This window comes from Galeopterus variegatus, unplaced genomic scaffold (assembly GCF_000696425.1).
Source record: "Galeopterus variegatus unplaced genomic scaffold, G_variegatus-3.0.2 Scaffold20774, whole genome shotgun sequence".
Taxonomy (NCBI): domain Eukaryota; kingdom Metazoa; phylum Chordata; class Mammalia; order Dermoptera; family Cynocephalidae; genus Galeopterus; species Galeopterus variegatus.
The window spans coordinates 1-12,931 of NW_007746885.1; the positions used below are offsets into that span (position 1 = coordinate 1).

Genomic DNA, 12,931 nt, shown 5'->3' on the forward strand with positions numbered 1-12,931 from the left:
AAAAAAAAAAAAAAAAAAGAAGCTTGAGTTTAGTTGTCAGATATAAGACATATAAATTAAATCATATATAGAATATTCCACATGATCCAATTGGTTTTTAGTTGTTAATTTACTTCTTTATACTATACTACTGGTTCTCAAACTTGGTAGTGTATCAGAATTCTTCGAGGAGCTTGTTAAAAATACAGATTTCCCTGGCTCCACCACACCACAAACTTACTGAGTCAGAATCTCCAAGGGTAGCTTCTTAATGCTGGTCCACTGACTAGTGCCAGTTTTTGTCAAAGTTTTCCCTAGTCCATGGTAAAATGTGAAAAATAAGTACAGTGTTTTTAAATAAAGGTAGATTTACTCAGAGCAAAATACTATCTTTTATTCTGAGATTATTTTTTCCCTACTTTTGGTGTACTAAGATATCTTATTTTTAATAACATGCTTGTGATAATAGATGGCTATGATTACTATATTATGTACACCACAGAGTTTTATATCAAGGGTATTGGTCTTTGAACTCCAAAAATCAGGGACACACTGTATGGATTATAGAGATCCAGAATACATCAGTGTCGATAGCGAGGGAAGATTTATGGAGAAAGTAGAATTTGTGTTGGACCTTGAAGAATAAGCAGTTTGGATAGGAAGTGAGGACTGGGCAGAATACTTTCAACAGCACTGGAGGAGCAGATGTGGAATCAGAAAGTAGGCCTTAGGAATCCCGAAGATCAATTGCAGAGGCAGGATTCTGGGTATGGAATAGTGATATTTAAGCTTGGATGGATAGATTGAGTCAGATTATGTCAAATCTTGAATGCTAGGCAGTGAAAATTAGGAAGTGGAATTGAACAGTTAGGAGTTGTTATAGGGTTTTAACAATGGAATGAAGTACAAAAAGCCATTTCATTTATTTGGGAACATTTGTAGAATGCCTACTATATGCAGACCACTTTATTAGATGCTATTGTGGATTAAAAAATGTATAAAGCAATGTGATTAGCACATGGGAAAATTCTCTGGTTAGAATTGAAAGAAGGGAATAAGGGTAATATTTCAATAGTCCAGACTAAGAAACTGGACTAGAGTGAAGAGAAGAGGGGTGGAGAACAGAAATACTTTGACAGGAGGAAGGGTTCAGTGGAAAATCCTGTGAAGAAGACAAGAAAATTAAAGATGACTCCAAAAATTGGAGCCCAGCTTAGAAAGTTTTGATTAATCAGTTTTCTTCCAGACAGAACACTATATATATATACAATTTGAAAGTAATGGATTTGCAGAATAAGTAATTACTGTTTGTACAAATATTTTGGTATTTAATCAAATTTTATTTGTTAGAGATATTAGGAGACAAAAATAGGAAACATTTAAACATCGTCCAATTGAGAGCTAGAGCTAGTTTGAGAAAAGGTATCAAGTTTTTTTTGGAGATCTTTATGTGAAATGTCGTGTCTTCATAATATCCTATCCCTATTTCTTACGACTTAGAAAAATTCCTTAATGATTGGATTCTATTTTTCTAGTAGTAGTTGTTTTTGCTGGTTGTCATTACCTTGGAAAGTGGCAGCCATTCCAGAAATGTTTCTATTTCTGATGATCCAGAACTTCTATTTAATGTATGAGTGAAAATGCTTATATTAATTAGATCTTTCAGTTTTGTTAGATTTTAAGTTTAGTGGGTTTTTTTGGATAGTTGTGTCTATATTGTAGGGGAATGTCTCAGACTCAGGAATTAATATAGAACATGCCACTTACTATGTGACACTGAGTGTGTATTTAACTTCTCTGTCTCTTAATTGTAGCTTATACATATAAAGTATTTTCTACCCAATTAGATTGATGTGTATATTTAATAAGGTAACATATAGTAGTGATGTATGTGTGATGTGTGCTGTTCTGTGTTTAGTTATGTGTGTGAGATACTGTGTTTACTAGTATGAGTACTAGTGATGTGTATGTGTGTATGTATCTCATCTTCTGGGCAAGATTGTTTACCCAGAAAATCTGGAACCTGACCTGTTAGAGTTAACTTCATTCTAGGAGAAATAGTAATTGAAAAAAGACTTGATCTAGTCATATTTTCCGGATGCACTGTCTTGGCTTTATTCTCATCTTATGGATTAAGGAATAACATGGATAATATACAGTTAAACAATTGCATTTAGACTCTTTAAAACATTTGCTACCTGGCAAAAAATAAAAATATTGATAACAGTCACAACGCATGCTTTAACTAGAAGTCCATTGTCTTAATACTGCTATTATCTGTTACAAACATTCTGTATAATCTGTACCTCATGGATTGAGCCACCAAGACATTAATACTACAGACCAGTCATTCTTTTTCCAGCATATTACATAATAATGATATTAACAGGTAATATGTACTGAGCGCTTATTATGTGCTAAGTACTATGCTAAACACCTTCTATGTACTAATTTATTTATTCTTCATAACAATACTCTATTACACATGGGGAAACTGAAGAACTGAGAGATTAAGTACTTTACTAAAGTCACACAAGAGCCAGGATTCACTGCTAGTCAGCATGGTTCCAGAGGTTCTTTTTTTATTTTTTTAAAATTGAAACATAATTGATTATACATATCTGTGGGGTACATCGTTGAATATCAATACCTGTGTTGCAATACATGATCCTCAAATCAGGATAATTACTATGTTTATTATTACACATGTAACCATTTTTTTGTGGCCCTTTACCAATTTCTCACTACCCCACCTTCCCCTCCCCATTTCCTACCTCTGCTGGCCTCAGTTCCAGTCTCTCCTTTTGAAAGTTCAACGAATTGTTGTGATTGTTGTATTTTTCTTTCTTTATTTGTTTATTTGTATTTTTTTTAGCTTCCACTTATGAGTGAGGACATGTGCTATTTCTCTTTCTGTGCCTGGCTTATTTCACTTAACATAATTTTCTCTAACTTCATCCATGTTGCAGCTAATGGCATTCCATTGTGGAATTTTATGGCAGAGTAGTATTCCTTTTTATGGCTGAGTAGTATTCCATTGTATATATATACCACATTTTCCTTATCCAGTCATCCATTGATGGTTGGTTCCAACTCCTAGCTATTTTAAGTAGAGCTGTGATAAACATGGGAGAGCAGGTATCCTTTCCACATGATGATTTCCATTCCTTTGGATATACACCCAGCAGTGGGATTGTTGGATCATATGGTGATTCTATCTGTAGTTGTTTGAGGAACCTCCATACTCTTTTCCATAATGGCTGCACTAATTTATACTCCCACCAACAGTGTAGAAGAGTTCTTCCTCTGCATCCTTGCAACATTTATTATTCTGTGTCTGTTTGATAATGGCCAGTGTAACTGGTGAGAGGTGATATCTTACTGTGGTTTTGATTTGCATTTCCCTGATGCTTAGTGATGTTGAGCATTTTTTCATGTGTCCATTGGCCATTTGTATATCTTCCTTTGAGAAATGCCAATTCAGCTCCTTTGCCCATTTTTTAGACAGGTTACTTGGTTTTTTTTTTTTACTGTTGTTTGAGTTCCGTGTATATTCTGGATACTTATTAATCCCTTGTGGGATGGATGCAGAGTTTGCAAATATCTTCTCCTACCCTGCAGGTTGTCTTTTCATTGTGTTGTTTCATTTGCTGTGCAGAAGGTTTTTAGTTTGATATAATCACATTTGTTTATTTTTCCTTTTGTTCCCTGTGCTTTTGGGGTCTTATTCATTCATAAAGTCTTTGCCCAGTCCTACTTCCTGAAGTCTTTCCTCTATGTTTTCTTTTTTTTTCTTTTTTTTAAAAAGATGACCGGTAAGGGGATCTTAACCCTTGACTTGGTGTTGTCAGCACCATGCTCAGCCAGTGAGCTAACTGGCCATCCCTATGTGGGATCTGAACCCGGGGCCTCGGTGTTATCAGCACCACACTCTCCCAAGTGAGCTGCGGGCCAGCCCTCTATGTTTTCTTTTAAGAGTTTTACAGTTTCAGGTCTTATTTATGAGTTTTTAATCCATTTTGAATTAATTTTGGTATACAGTGAGAAGTATAGGTCTAATTTCATTCTTCTGCATATGGATGACCAGTTTTCCCAGCATCACTTATTGAAGAGACAGTCCTTTCCCCAGTGTGTGCTCCTGTTGCCCTTGTCAAAGATCAATTGCCTGTAAGTATGTGAGTTGATTTCTGGGTTCTCTGTTCTGTTCCATTGGTCTGAGTGTCTGTTTTTATGCTAGTACCATGCTGTTTGGGTTACTATGGCTTTGTAGAATAATTTGGAGTCAGGTAGTGTTAGGCTCCCAGCTTTATTTTTGTTGCTCAGGATTGCTTTGGCTTTGGTTTTCTATATGAATGTTAGAATTGTTTTTTTCTATTTCTGTGAAGAATGTCATTGATATTTTAATGGGGATCGCATTGGATCTGTAGATCTCTTTGGAGTAGTATGGACATTTTCATGGTGTTAATTCTTCCAATCCAAGAGCATGGAATATTTTTCCATCTTTTTGTGTCCTCTTTAGTTTCTTTCAGCAGTGATTTGTAGTTCTCATTGTACGGATCTTTCACTCCCTTGGTTAAATTTATTCCTAGGAATTTTATTTTTTTGGCAACTATTGTAAATGGGCTTGCTTTCTTGATTTCTTTTTCCACTAGTTTGTTGTTGGAGTATAAAAACTATTGATTTTTGCATATTGATTTTGTATCCTGCAACTTTACTGAAATCGTTTATCAGCTCTAAGAGTTTAAGGGTAGTCTTTAGTTTTTTCTGTATATAGGATCATGTCATCTGCAAACACAGACAGTTTGACTTTGTCTTTTCCAATTGAGATGCCCTTTATTTCTTTCTCTTGCCTGATTGCTCTGGCTAGTACTTCCAGTACTAAACAGGAGTGAAATAGAAGTGGTGAGAGTGGACATCCTTGTCTTGTTCTTATTCAGAATGATATTGGTGGTGGTTTTGTCATATGTGATTTTTATTTGTGTTGAGATACTATCCAACAATCCAATCCCCAAATTAGTAGATGGAAAGAAATAAGATAAGAGCAGAACTAAATGAAATAGAGACCCCAAAAATGATACAAAAGAGCAATGAAACAAAAAGTTTTTTGAGAGGATAAATTAAATAAACAAACTATTAGATAGGCTAACTAAAAAAAGGAGAAGATGCAATAACAAAAATCAGAAATGAAAAAGGAGACATTACAACTGATACCACAGAAATACAAAGAATTACTAGAGAATACTATAAACAACTATACATCAACAAATTTGAAAACCTGGATGAAATGGATAAGTTTTTGGACACATGGAAACTACCAAGACTGAACCAAGAAGAAATGGAAAACCTGAGCAGACCAATAGCAAGCAACAAGATTGAAGCAGTAATCAGCAGTCTCCCAACAAAGAAAAGTCCAGGGCCAGATAGCTTTACTGCTAAATTCTACTAAATCTTTAAAGAGGAATTAATACAATTCTCTTAAAACTATTCAAAAAAATTGAAACAGAAGTCATTCTCCCAAACTCATTCTATGAGGCCAGTATCACCCTGCTACCAAACCAAAGATACAACAAAAAAAGAAAACTAAGGCCAATATCTCTGATGAACATAGATGCAGAAATCCTCCACAGAATATTAGCAATCAAAATATAGCAACACATCAAAAAAATTATACACCATGATCAAGTGGGATTCATCCCAGGGATCCAAGGATGGTTCAGCATTCACCAGTTAGTAAATGTGATACATCACATCAACAAAATCAAGGACAAAAACCATATGATTATCTCAATAGATGCAGAAAAAGCATTTGACCAAATTCAATATCCCTTCATGATAAAGACTCTCAGCAAATTAGGTATAGAAGGAAAGTATCTCAACACAGAGGTTCTTAACTGCCTCTAATGTCTTTGTTATTTTCTTTCAACTTTTATCATATATCACATCATATAAGAATAACATGATAATGTGATATAAAAATAAATGGTCATTGAATAAACATCCTTTTAAAGCAATTTTCTTGTTTGAATGCTTTTAGTGTTTAGATGCCTAGATTCTTTTGCATATGTGAAAAGCTTACATGTGCAGAGTGTGGGATGTGGTAAGCACTTAATGTTGATTCTGAATTATAATGTTTTCCGGGAATGAGATCCATGGTGACATTAGAAACAATGAAAGTAGTCAATTTAACTTTGGGAATATAGGAAGACAAATCAGTTTGAAAACAAACTGAGAGCATGTTTCTTTAAAAAGTTACTAGATCATGTGGTTTTCCTGCTCTGACACCTCTAATGGCTTTCCATCATACTTGGAATATAATCCAGAGACTTTACCATACCTACCAGGCTTTCTCTTCCTCATTTTCTACCATTCTTTTCTTCATTCCCTCCCTCCCACCATACAACAGTCTTCTTGCTATTACTTAGTCATTGCCCTCTGGCCAAAGACCACCAGGAACACATCTGTAGAACAAAGATGGATGGTATATTGACTCATTGCAAGGAGGGAGAGAACTGTGTTTCATCTCAGTAAAAGGTTGGGGAACATGGAGAAATGTGCTTCATACCAGTAAAAGCAAGTTAAAGAGGACTTATCATTGGATTTTGGCTTATGTTAGGTGATTTGGGGGAGAATTCTAAGAAGCAGGGCTATCTGGAAGCAAGAGTAATTCTATGATTTAGTAACAATAATTTTTATATCTTAGGTGAGAGAAATAAAGTAGAGCTAAAACTATAATTGTTCACTCATTAGCCAGGAAAGGGTGATGTTTGGTCGTTTTTGTGGTTTGGACCACAAATTTTTTCTTTTTGTCTGTACTGAGATATGACTATGGAGTGGTCTTGTTTTTGTCTTGGTATGTCATTATCCCAGAGTGGCGTTGGTGTCCTGTGGGATTGTTTATGTTCAACAGAAGAATACCATGACTGGGCTAGATCCTAGCTACACTAAGGTCAGCCTAATAGTGCTAAGCTAGCTCCTGCCTATCAGGAGCTCTTCTTCTCTTTCTTCTCTTAAACATATTAAATATGATTTCACTTGAAAACCTTTGTAGTTTTGTTCCTTCTGCCTGGTTTCTCTCCAGATATTCATTTGCTTACTTCATCACTTCATTCAGACTTCTGCTCACATGTCATGTAGAGAGGCCTTCTCTGTCCATTGTGATTCTAACATAGCATTCCCAATACTCTCCATTCCTTATCCTTCTCTATTTTTCTTCAGGGCACTTATAACTACTTAACTTTATATCATATATTTACTTTATTTATTACCTATCTTCCCTACTAGAATATACAGTTCACAGGGCCATAGACTACATAGATCACAATGTGAATTTCAGTGGTGCCCTCTGGAATCATGCAGTGCCATCCTCCCTGGACAGGGGCCTTGTCTCTTCTCTTTTCCTTATATTTTTATCCCCATCAGTCAGAACTCTACCCCAGCATTCACTTGGTCCTCAGTAAATATCTGACAATAAGTCTTTACAAAGAAGGCATTGTTTGTGACCAATCCTTTTTGTTGTGGTGGTGGTGGTGGTGGTACAATGGACTCTGAACAGAGTGAGAACAAAGGGATAATTAGAAATAATTAATCATTTAGCATTATCCCATTAAAGTGTTATATAATCACCTGGAATAAAATTTATATGAATTGGTGTTCTTATATTCTTTTTGCTCTTAATTGCAATTTTAGGGATCAAAGGAAGCAGTTCCAGATACTTGTGGAGAACAAGTTTTATGAATGGTTGATTAATACAGGACATCGCCAACAGCTGGACACCCTTGTACCCCCTGCAGCAGGTTCCAAACAAGCAGCAGGATAGGGCTCCTGTATCAAAACACTGGTAGGCATTTCTAATGTAGACCACTTAAAAGAAATTCTTTTGGGAAAAATCTTCCAAGCATACAAAAAATATGCACAGGGTATTATGTTACTAACCGTTGCCAGTTTTTTTTCCACCACACCTTCCAGCATACACAGACCTTTACATATCCATATTTACCATATTATACAGTGAAAAGACCAACCAAAATATTCAGGTGGAAACTATAGAATTTGGGGCAAATATAATGACTTAGTTTTGTCCTTTTTGCTTTTTATATAAGTTGTACTGTACAAAGATACCACTTCACCCCCATACATAACTTTAAGTTTTATTCCTTCTTTCTAACACATCTTTCCTCTTTCCCGTCGCCTCCAAACCAATTAATAAATAAGGTGATCTTTGTTAATTGCACATATGAGCGGTAATAAATTACTAGAATTAATCCAAATGAAGATTTGATTACTGAACACTAGAAGATCATAGATTAAATGGAAGAGAGCATGGATACATGTTTATTGGGAGTTATTTAATCCAAATATATGGTATTCTTTTTAAAATACAAATTTGTTTACTTTGTTGCTTTAAAGTATTTTTAAAAACTAACAGTAGAAAACCAGACAAAGGACGTGAATAAGACAAAGAACAGAATACGTAAAGGTGCTCACTTAAAATTGAAGAAATGTAAGGTACTATTTTTTATATACCAGATTGGAAAGGATCAAAAACTGGTGGTATATAACACTGTGAAAGTGTAAATGTGTGTGGCCTCTTTTGGCGGCAATTTGACAAAATCAAAATTAAAAATACAAATATTCTTTCACTTAGCAATTTCACTTCTTAGAGTTTATCTTACAGATATACTCGTGCATGTAAAAATTTATTTAATTTTTTACTTTAATTTTTTAAGATTGACAAAATTTTATGTATTTATCAAATACAACCTAATATTTTGAAATATATACACACTGTGGAATAGCTAATCAAGCTGTAATTAACATATGCATTACCTCACATAGTTGTCGTTTTTGTGGTGAGAATATTTAAAATCTACTCTCAGCATTTTTCAAGAATGCTATATATTGTTATTAACTACAGATACCATGTTATACAGTAGATCTCTTGAACTTATTCCTCCTGTCTAACTGAAATTTTGTAACCTATAAAGATTTGTTTAAAAAGATGTTCATTGCAGCATTGTTTGAAATAATTGTAGATTGGAAACAACCCAAATGCTTCTCGGTAGAGGGCTGGTACCTAATGGACTGATTCATCCATACCGTGGAATGCATCTTTAAAAGGAACGATATATTTTGTATGTTCTGATATTGAATTGTTTCTCAGCTTAGGGGAAAAAGTAAAATGTTGCCTCGTATGTTTGAAAAAAGACAGGGATTATCATATGTACTCATATGCTGATACACATCTAAAATTTTCTGAAAAGATAAACTGTAAACAGTGTTTGTCTTTGAGAAATGAGACTGGGTCTCTAGGGTGAGAGAAAACTTATTCTTTATTTTTATTGAAATATAATACACATAAAATTATGTGAATTAAAATTCACCTTTTTAAAGTGAAGAATTCAGTGGCTTTTAAGTATAGTCACAAGTTTGTGCAACCATCATCATGAACAAATTCAGAGCATTTTCATCACCCCCAAATAAAGCCCATACACACGGGCAGTAGCTTATTCCTTCAACCCTATCTCCTCTTCCCCCCAGCCCCTGACAACCACTAATCTACTTTGTCTATGCTCAACACTTCATATACATGGAATCATACAACATGTGGCCTTTTGTGTCTGGCTTTTACTTAGCATAATGTTTTCAAGGTTCATTCATGTTGTAGCATGTATCAGTACTTTGTTCCTTTTCATGCCCAGATAATATTCCATTGGATGGATATACCACTTTGTCTTTTCATCAGTTGATGGACATTTGGGTTGTTTCTACTTTTCAGCTGTTGAGAATAATGCTGCTACTTACATTTGTGTACAAGTTTTTTTGCAGACATATGTTTTCATTTCTCATAGGTATATATCTAGGAGTGGTACTGCAAGGACATGTGTGTAACTTTTTAAAGAAATGTAGTTTTCCAAAGCTGTGAAAAATGTATTCTGTTGCTTACTTTATATATAATTTGCATTTTGAAGTGTATATTAATTTTAAAAAATGAATTTTACAATATTTAGTAAATGCTGAGATTAAGAACTGGAAGTCTTGGGGACTATAGAAAGGAAATGGGAACTATAAGAGGGTAAAAATTTTAGTTTATACTAACCCCCCAGTGTGCTAGTTTTTTATGTCTATGTATGGATTTCTTTTCTTCCGTTATGAACTAATCTGACACTTAGAAAAAAGGAATATAATTAACTTTAAACTTTATATATTTTATTACTCTAAACTGTCTTCTCACCCTGATTTATGTGATTTTGTGAATGTAAGTTCTTTTCTTATTTGCATAATGGCAGAAGGAAATTAAGTAATTAATATTAATATTTCTTTTGTTATATTCAGCGCTCTGGAAACATGAGGACAAATGGAGGACGGTGCCCATCTTGAAACTTACATTGGGAAGACGCTCTTACTGCTTAAGAGACTGTGGGACTTTTTCTTCCTATTGAAGACCTTTCCTTGATTTTCATTCTGTTCTCAGTTATTACTGTTTAGGGTGAATTTTAGCTAAACTTCTGATTTACATATAAACATACTGTTTGTAGAACATCAGACCATCTTTGTGATGCCAAAATGAAAAAGTTGATGAAGGCCGTCCCATTGTATACGTGTTAAAATTAAAGTGATTGAGTGTAGATTTGCAAATATATTTCATATTTTAATTTGTATCATGAAAGGGTTTCATCCTTTCTAGAGTTAAGTAAGAGTTTTATAGTTCTTTGTAACTATTTAAAAAGAAATTACTACTTATTTTAAAAAATAATAGAATGAAAGTATGATTTGTTGGTGTATAAATATAGCAGAAATAGTTTTATATAAAGATATTTTAGTCCTTAAAATACAAAACTTGATGAAATTGTGTAAATATCTTTGTTTTTCACTTTCTGCTTTAAATTTTCAGTAAACAAACTCTAAAAAGTAATTTTCTCCTTTTGGTAAAAGGATAAAGCTTTACTTTTAATTTTGGAAAACGTTTCCAATGTCATCCTGTGACATCATATCAAAATAAAGTTTACGTTTGATTGGGAAAGCCCTGTTCTTTCAAGTAAAGAAAAACAGTGATCAAGTTAGTGAAATGAAACTGATCACTGATAAACATTGTTTCATATGCTCATTGGCCATTTAATTAGTAATTATATCAAAAAACAGCCTGCTCTTATATTTGTAAAGTGAAAATTAACCCTCAGAATGTTTGTTAATTCTAACTGAAGTTTTTATGGTTTTTATTTTAAGAGTAAGTTCAAGCAAACAGAGCATTACCAAATAAAGAAACACTGGAGTAACAGAAGTGTGTTTTGAAAATTGCTGTTTGTTAATGAAATTAATAGTATTAATAAGATACTTTCTTTAAGGTTTATAAAATTCAGAATACTAAGCATAAGACTTGATACTTTGTTTCTCAAGAATCTTCATAGCAAGACACATTTGCCATTTTCTGAATTGACTATAGTACTTCTTGGGTGTATCCCATTTATGAAAATATTTGTAGGATAGCTTTGTTAGTAGAAAGATGAGGAAGATGGACTTTTGAGAAGAATATACTTGACTAGGAAAATTTAAATAGAAAAAAGTTGATTTGTTGTTTCTTTGAGTTTACATAGTGTGTTATCTCAGTCCTAAAGTCAGAGGTGTATTAAGGGCCAAAAAATGTTCTCTGAATAGGTCACAGTACGATATCGTGGGCAGAGAAAGACCACCTAACAGGTGGCAAGTTGGGCGGTACTAAACCTTTGCAAATTCAGGAGTCCCAAAATGCCTTTCTGTCTCTCTACATACTGTGGTACCCTTCTTATGGATTAGACCTCTTTCTTTTTTGATTTGTGTTTTGAAAAAAAATCAGACTTAAATAATAGTTGCAAGAATAGGTCAGTGAACTCTCATTCCCTTTGTCTAGATTCACCAATAGTTAACATTTTGCCACATTGACTTTACCACTCTATGTAGTATTATTTTATCTTGGCTCAGTTCGGGAGTAGGTTGTAGACATCTTGGACTTTTACTCTTACTACGTTAGTATGCATCTCCTAAAAACAAAGGCATTCCCTTATGTAATCATAGTACAATGATCAAACTCAAGAAGTCAAACATCGATAAAATAGTATTACCTAATACACAGTCCATATTAAAATTTTTTATAATTGTCCCCAAAATGTCCTTTCTAGTGGTCTTCCCCTGCACCTCCCGCACCCCTGCAAAAACAAGAGCATGCATTACCTTTAGTTGTCATGTAAGTTTTGTTGCCTTTGGAATATGTCACTTCTATCCAGAAATAGAGGGTGGTCTTTTGACTCACCTCTTGCAAGCTTTGTTGAAGAAAAAAAGACCATAGGAATTTCAAAGAGGCTGCTTGCTAAAAAACCAAATTGCCCAGGGAAGAGGAGCTTTTTTTGTTTTTAATTTTCAAACCTTTGGCTGAGTTTTGGTGTCTTGACTCAGCAAAGTCTATAATGCAGTAGGGCTTGGTAAGCATTAAAGAGGGTACTGAAGCTTTCCTTTATTTCATAATCCCAATTGTTTTTCTAGAAACCATCAATAGCCTCTAAATGACTGACTCAATTTTTGGATCCTATTCTCATGACTAAGCAAATGTTTGATTTGAAACCAGCCCAGTATAAATGTCTCTGTGCCTCTAACTCCCTGTAGCTATTTCTGGAGTTCTTTCAACACTGGGGAAACCAACCTATGCACCAAAAATGTCTAAAGCTGGAACCAAGGTAAGTAAATAGTCATAGTGGTTTTTGGCCTACTCACTTTTCACCTAGTGATACATTGAAAGGAACATGGAGAAAAGCTTTTGCTTCTTTGCCTGGAGGTGAGTATGATAGTGGTTAGAATGCTGAGAATGGGACAGAAGATTAAGAAATGCTTATTATATTTTCTACTGCAAAAGAATTACCAAACACTTTATTAAGGGTGTATCTTTTATGCATGATGTTATGTTAAATGTTTATAGGTAAATAGT

The 12,931-nt window shown here is 34.2% G+C and overlaps 1 long non-coding RNA gene across 1 annotated transcript; it reads left to right on the top strand.

Annotated features, from left to right (window-relative positions):
- The first annotated feature begins 7,671 nt into the window (after positions 1-7,671).
- LOC103583234 lies at positions 7,672-11,257 on the top strand. Its single transcript, XR_549839.1, has 2 exons — positions 7,672-7,816; positions 10,312-11,257. It is a non-coding gene; the product is annotated as an uncharacterized LOC103583234 (long non-coding RNA).
- Positions 11,258-12,931: the final 1,674 nt, after the last annotated feature.